We start from the raw sequence: 7,933 nt of genomic DNA, 5'->3' as shown, positions 1-7,933 counted from the left end.
TAGGCGTGGGGGGGGGGGGGTGTAATGTCCTTCGGCAAATCGAATAGTTTGAAGGGTATGTACACCCATGTCTGTTTGTTAGTTTCCTTATTCTTTTGTTTGTGAATAACTTTACACAATAACCACTGTTCCAATTTGACCAAAGTTAGTTGTCATGTCGGGTATGATCCAAGTTAGATAAATCTGTAACATTTTGGGTAAAGTACATCAAAGTACAAGTAAGCAGCAGTATTTTGAAAATAATTGCAATATTAGGTAAATTTCGTCAGTTTATTTATTTTCTATTTTGTTTGTGAACAACATTATGCAAAAACTACTGATTTTGTGTTTTTGGAGCTAAAGTGAAATTAGAATGAAGGAAACGAGAATTGTCTTGTGTTATTTTCACCTGAATGACAATTAAACCAGACTCACGACGCATTCTAAGGTACATAGACTGTCTGATCCCTTATCTACAGCGATCCGTGTACTTGTGTGATTTGTGGACCTGTAGATTTCTGAATTTGTGCCATATGTCCCGGTTCTGGGGTCGAATATGCCTTTCAAACCCTTGCTGTTGCACCGCAAGTAAGAGTTGAAAGGTTGTGCAATTGGATCAAAGATAAAAAAAAAAAAGGGGGAGGGGGTTCAGCTAGGTGTTCAAGAGTCGTTACTAAGTATTTTAGACAATGCTTACAGTAGCCTATACCACGTGAAGTGCTTACATACATATCTTAGTATACTGAACCACATGTGGGATTCTGTTTACAAATATTGATTCGTAAATAGAAATATTTTCACAAATTACTCAGATTTAAGACCTCATTTTGTTGTCAGTCATATCTTATAGTTGCTATTTCAATTAGAGGCATTTTTGTCTAACGGCTTTTGACGACTGAAAAAACTCGAAGGGAATTTTTTCTCAAGGACTAGATCAGGGAAGGCCATTCAGCGCCAAGTTATAACAATGGTAAACTCAGGGGTAGCTGATGGCAATGGTGACTCTGAAAATATCCTAAGTAATGCCTACAGTGTACTATGAGAGGTGTACTGACGCCACAACTTCTCAGTGGTGTTCAGAAAAATCGAATCAACTGCAAATGTTTAACCCTTCTAGAATTTAGTTTTATAGTCATTTACATTCACAAAGCTCTTTCGTTTGCAAGGCATTCACGTAGCTCTTGCCGTTTTAGTTGCTTCGTTTGTTCTGCGAAGCATATCTTCTCTTGAACTATCATCATCCAATAATACATATACTCTCCAATGATTCGATTTACAAACCCATCTAATACCTGCAGCTGCCATTTTTGAGCTAATTGTTTATTACTTACCTCTATTTACCATGTCCATCTCTTGCAAAAATTCACAAACTTTTACCATACTCTGCAGCTTATCGTCAATGACACCAATCATGAACTCTGTAGTGGTATGGCCTCAACTTTGTTTCAGGCTCCTGCTCGTGTACATTAAAAATTTTGCACTCACGTTCTTTATACAAAAGGACATAATAATTTACTATGAAATATTTGGATACATATATTACATACACACATCTTGAACACAGTATATACTACAAAATTATTGCTAGATTGTTCCTCTTGTAATGCTTAAAACTATGTAATTCTTCTACGTAGACACAGTTCTACATTCAGCAACGCAACAACTCCACATTTTGGTTTCTTTTGGTCAACATATGTCTGGGGTCTGTGGAAAGTCATGCAAACTGAATATGTCTAGGAAAGCAACATAAACTGGGTAATTTTGGAATCTGACGAATGTCAAGCAAACTGCATTTATATGGAATTTGAGAAAGTCATGCAAACTGAATATGTATGGCGTCTGAAGGGAGTAATTCAACTGAATATATTTGGAATGTGTGGATAGTGACTCCAACTGAATACGTCCAGAATTTGGGGAGAGTCGCAAACTGAATATGTTTAGAGTTTACGGTGAGTCACTCAAACTGATTATGCCTGGAGTTCCTCTGTCGATCAGGATATGATCACCAAGAAGTTTTTATTCTTACTTCAGTATTGTTTCAATGATTCATCAAGGTGTTTCAGATGCCTTTATTCTTAATAGTGGAAGAATATTGAAGACAAAATGCCTCAAAACACAACAGAAATTATTAATAAGTTATTTGATGGATTAAAATATATTCCTTATGTAATGCACGTGACATATAATCAAATGTGTTCCTGTTCATGCAATCACTGTTTGAAAATGTTTGGTATGTCTAGTGGGAAGGAGTGCACTTGCACCTAGTGGATTTTTTATTTTTTATGCCGCCTGTTTTATTTAATTCTTTGAAGTGTCTATTTTCATATTTTGTTAGGTAACAAGTTCAAATAATGACCCACGAGCTTCGTTTTTAGTCTTTAATACATATATTTGGTGTGTTGATGCTAACCCGAGAAACATTAAAAAGTTTCATATATTTTTAATTAAACAGTTTACAGTTTCCATTTAAATTTCACCCAACTAATCTAATGAAACACTTGTTTTCAAGTTTTAAGCATATCCTGGCTCAACATTGGTTGAAAAAAAAAATATATATATATATTTCACAATATTGTCTGTGCTCCTTGTTAGTCTGTGTAAATCCTTTAAAATCATCCTTATACATACAAATTATTCCTAAATCCATCTTCTATCATTTTCTCAAGACATCTCTACTCTATACTACTAATGATCAACATCATCATCATCATCAGAAAAGAGATCATCAAAGTCTATCTCATGAATTTCCATCACTTCCTCATCATCACGTTCATAATATCCATCCTCATTACACCAGAATTCGAGTTGTTTTTGTAAACCTCTTCCATATCTGATATCTTTCTCTATGCCAATATACCAGTAAGAGAAGGAGGAAGAATAATTGGTCCAACTGTCATCCTACCTCTTCTTGGGGCTTGGGCTTCTCAAACATTAGCTGGTCTTCTCTCTTGTAGCAAGCAATTCAGTAATTACATCGTTGCATTTGGGGGATGAGGGAGAATTTGGGAGGAGATTGGCATTCAAGGTCTACTTTGGAGTATGTGTTCAGCACCCAACATTTTCCGCAGCATCTTCACCTCACCCACCCACCCACACACACACACACACACACACACACACACCATCCACTGACTTAATTTGAGAATAACCATACATGAGACAGGTAATGCCTTTATTTCCTGCGGCAGCTTATCAGGTACCAACCACAGTGTGCCAAGTTTGCTGAAAGCTTTATGTAACTTAGGATTCTTTTGCAGTTTTTTTTATAGATTTATCTTGCCCTTACCTTTGAATGCACGGTGAAGTCTCCCCAGTAAAACCGTAGTACTCAAGCAGAGTATTGCAGTAATCTGGGCCCAGTAACTCAGCCAGTTCATATACATTTATCAGTTTACGATGGACCCCAGTGCCATGATTAAGATATAATGAAAGGTTAATCGTTTTGGCGTGGTGGAGGAAAATCATCAAAATATCTGTTTGCAGTCCTCACCATATTGGATTTGCATCCCCACTTGACGGCATAATGCAGATATAATATAACATGGCTATCTGTCTCTTCGTGGTTTGAGCATAGTTCATAGATACCAGAAGGTTTTATCTGGAATAAGTAAAGAAGTATTATGTTGCCGGCATAAATAATGCATTAAATTAGTAATGACCATAGATAGTTATTGTAAAACCATTCATTTCCTTCTTACTTTGTTATTCTTTGAAGTAGGTTGATGAATTTTTAAACACATAAAACTGCTTTAGAGTACCTCTTGAGCCCTGTCGCAGCCTGATCACTAGCCCAGACCTCGAGAAGTTGCACAGCTGATTCTTGTTCTTTTCATTATTAAGGAATGATCTAAGGTCTCATGGCAGTATGAAAACCATTGATTATGTATTGGTCTGAACAGTCCCCCCTCGGCCCCTTCTGATCTTTGATAGAGTCTGTTTAGAAGACAAATTGTTACTTGGAACTCCTCAGATCTGTAAGTAGATCTTTCCAAATGTAGGTGGCAGGTCATTTATAATATGGGAGAGTGCATTACCATCTTGAATAAAGATTGCATCCTTTGGGTAGGTCACTTCCTTATCCTCAGCCTAGAGTAGATAATGAAAGATTCTAGCTGTGTTTGTCTTTGTAAAGAAACCATCAGGGGAAACTAGTGCATGAGGAACCGTTGAAAGGGAGTAGCGCATGAGTTCACTTAGGTTAGTAAGGGGATCAAGTATCTGTGACTTAACGAGCAGCTGGAAAGCAAGGTTGTTATGCTCATGGTATTTTATGATCTGCAAAAGACATGAGATGAAATACATTTGAGAAGTGATACTATCAGAAGATCAGACTACAATCCTTATGATGATGAGTCAAAGTTATTTCTAATATCATAAGATGTCAATGACACTTATAGCTAATATGCTAATGGTGCTTGTGCCTTAATAGATTACAACTTTTAAGAGAATTTTGGTAACATGAAAAGATTTATCTTAGGAACCATTTAATAATGAAAGATATAAACTGTAGACGAACATACCTTGCCCTGTGTAGAAATGAGCTTGACTTTCTAGTTGCAATGATCCATTGACTTCAAGTTAAGTTTCTTAAGTCATTCCAAGCACTCTTTTTTTTTTTTTTTTTTTTTTTTTTTTTTTTTTTTTTTTTGAAAACAAAACGTTCCTGGATAAAGCACCCCTTAGCAGCCCTGCTTGCAGCCTCAGCCTGTAATACATCTGACTCAACTTCTTGATTTATTGGAGCCCTAAAATTGCTAAGGAAAAAAAAAACTTTTTTTTTTCTTTTTTTTTTTTTTGTCAGGGACAACCCAAGGGTTTGTAAAGACTTTTATGGATGCAATGACTCTTTGCACCACCTCTGCTTAGTTCTTGACCTCAGTAGGATTTATCTTGCTGAATTTTCCTGTCTTTGGGCAGTCTGGTTCATCAATCAAGCTACACATCTCAAGAGTGAATTCGTAGAATTTAGCACGTGCAGAGGTAGTGCAGCACTCTTTTTTTATATGTGCTAAACATGTTGAAGACCCCAAGTGTACCCCTTGTTTATTAGATGAAATGAATATTCTGTTAGAAAATTTCTATCATAACAGTTACTTAGAAGTTGTTGAAGTTGTTTGTTTTAATTAAAGAATGGTTGTGGTTGTGTACACAGCTTTTATTACCTGAAGACTTTGAAATCTTCATGTGTCTCATCCACGGTCTTGTTGACAACAGAGAGAGCCTTTGGATTAAGTGATCTGGCCACTGCAATGTCTCCACGTTTGATGTAATCACAGGCACGAGGGGGGGGGGGGGGCTTTTAGGTACTGTTCCTGTATGAGTTGACATTATATCAAAAGTCATATCACAGGATATTCCTCTACACAAGTTTTTATATTTAATAATCGTTTGTATTCATATTGCAGCCATTTCTTCTTACTCCATTGTTCTCCATTATTGATTGTATGTGCAGTTGTTTATCTGCAATATCTATTTGTTTTCATAACAAATTCCATCATGAAGACAAGCCTTGCATGGTCAATAATTGAGGATCAGAACATTCAAGAAGAGGGAAACCTAATTTTTATATTATCACACACCTGTTTGCTCCAAGAAAGGCGTTGGAGAGTAGCACAGAAGAGGATGTGTTTTGGGAGCTTCCACTTGCCATCAGTTGCAGATCGACATACATCTCGTGAGATTGAGTACACCGGCATCTCAGTCTTTTCATACTTTGAAGCATTAGATTTTTTGAACTATCCGAGAGCAGTGTAAAATGTTTGCAACAGTTTTGATGGTAACCAGTGGTGTTAAAGGCAATCCACCAGTGATAATGGTATTTGTCACAAATGTCATCCGAACGATTGGGTGAAGTTATTGGTTCATTGAGTCTCAAATCACGAATAGGCCTATCAAGTATGTATGAGAGCTTATCATCTGGATCCCACTTGGAAGAATTAAATTTTGTAAAATGGCCATGCTAAGAGAGATGGGTCATGTCGAAATGATCTACATAATTTTAATGGTAACTTCTTAGAAGGTGTTTAAGCAGTGTCACTAGATCTTTTTTTTTTCTCTGGTTAGTCATTGTAGGCTACTATTCAAACCTGAACATTAATGTTTAAATTTTTTAGCCTTTAACACAATTGTAATTCTTTAGCAAGCATCAGTCTATATTTCCACCATTAATCACATACCTGGAAAAGTTAAATACTATAAACTAATTTCATATAGATTACAAATTGTTTAAGATGTTCTCATGATATCGAGTGATTATATACTTAAGACTCAAAAATAAGTATTTTAACTGGATTGATTGGGTAACATTTGTATATAAAATTGTGTTAACTTGTAATGAAAATTAAAATCGAACCCGTGGGACATTATTTGAAAATATGAAAATAAACACTTAACAAAGTAAGAAAAAAAAAGTGGCATAAAATCCACTACTCTAGGGGAGGCATTTTCCAATACAACCCAATTACAGCATTACGCCCAGCTGCTTTTTACGGGCTGCCTTTGGCAGGAGCCCGTGGCCTGACTAAGTTTAAGAACGACCGAACGCCTATCTGCCATCAGTGACAAATGGCCGGCTAAAGTAAGCGAATCACCCTTGCTTCATATGTTGTAATCAAATGGAAAAAGACCGTAGGTCCAGAATCACATAGCAAGTGACATGACACGAGAGATGGGTGACCTGTTACAGGCGGGTACACACATGCGAACCGAACCTTGTATTGTAACCAATTCTTGTAACAAAAACGCAAGTGTGGACGGTTCCTCGAACCCGAACCCCGAACCTGCGAGGTTCGAGGCTCGGTTCGCCCTCCGTCCCGGCAATTGTCGGTTTTTGGGCCCCGAATCAAAGGGAGGTCTCTTTGCACGTTACGCAACGTGTGGACGGGACCTGTATTGCACGCGTATCAACAGAGGTGGCTGAACTTGACACCGACTATGAATAAGGCCGTCCATAGAAGAGTCCCTTGTTTTGGTCAGTCAGTACGTATATGTGTACCATGGCTGATTGGAGTGAGGAAGAGGTCCTTCAGTTTATTAGTTATTACGAAGAAAAGACTTTACTGTGGTATGCAAAACACCCGAACCATTTTAACAAAATACGTCGCAATGATGCATGGATAGATATAGCACCATCTTCTTTTATTTCGCTTCATTTCCGTTAAATAATATATATAAATATACGCGGCAGCCGCTACTTGCATGGTGGCCATCGTCGGTAAACAACCCGGACACGCGGACAGACTGATGATCGCAGTGGATTTCAATGAAGTTACGTGCTTAACGCGGTTACGGTTCGTCCTCAACATTTTGACACCTTGTAACCGTATATGCGTAACACAGTTACGCATACAAGGTTCGGTTCGCGTGTGTGTACCCACCTTAAATTACATGTCACATAGGAAGTAAGGACACGCCAGACACGGAAAACGCATGTGGTCACGTATCATTCAAGAGTGAATCTGTGTGCTTTTCGTGTGACGTGTCGGGCAAAGCTGCGTTCTACAACAGCAGTTTTCATTTATTTGAACAGTAAAATATCATCATAATTTAGAAAAAAATATACATTATAATTAACCTGCTCTTCTTTTTTGTTCAATTCTTTAGATACGAATAAAATTTCACTAGGCCCATACTTTTGAAAATACATTGTGTTCAACCTACTGTCGCATGTGTTTTTATTTCAATAAATAAGAATGAAATCTAAATTGAAAATATATTAAATACATAATTTTCAGATTGTTGTTATAAATTTTACATCTTCAAAAAATAAAATTTTATTAGGATTATAACAAATGATTTTTGTTCAACCTGCTGTTGTGTTATTTGCGGGTTAATGATGGTTTTGGTGATGTTGTTTTGTTTCTATGTGCGTTTTGTTGTTGTTCTATTTGTTAATGCTTCTGCTGTTGCTAAAAAGCTTTGAAACTAACTTCAGATTCAACTGAGGATCAAGATT

Source organism: Palaemon carinicauda, chromosome 33 (assembly GCF_036898095.1).
Source record: "Palaemon carinicauda isolate YSFRI2023 chromosome 33, ASM3689809v2, whole genome shotgun sequence".
NCBI lineage: Eukaryota > Metazoa > Arthropoda > Malacostraca > Decapoda > Palaemonidae > Palaemon > Palaemon carinicauda.
The sequence above is the reverse complement of the archived record's forward strand: the minus strand, read 5'-3'. Positions refer to the sequence as shown.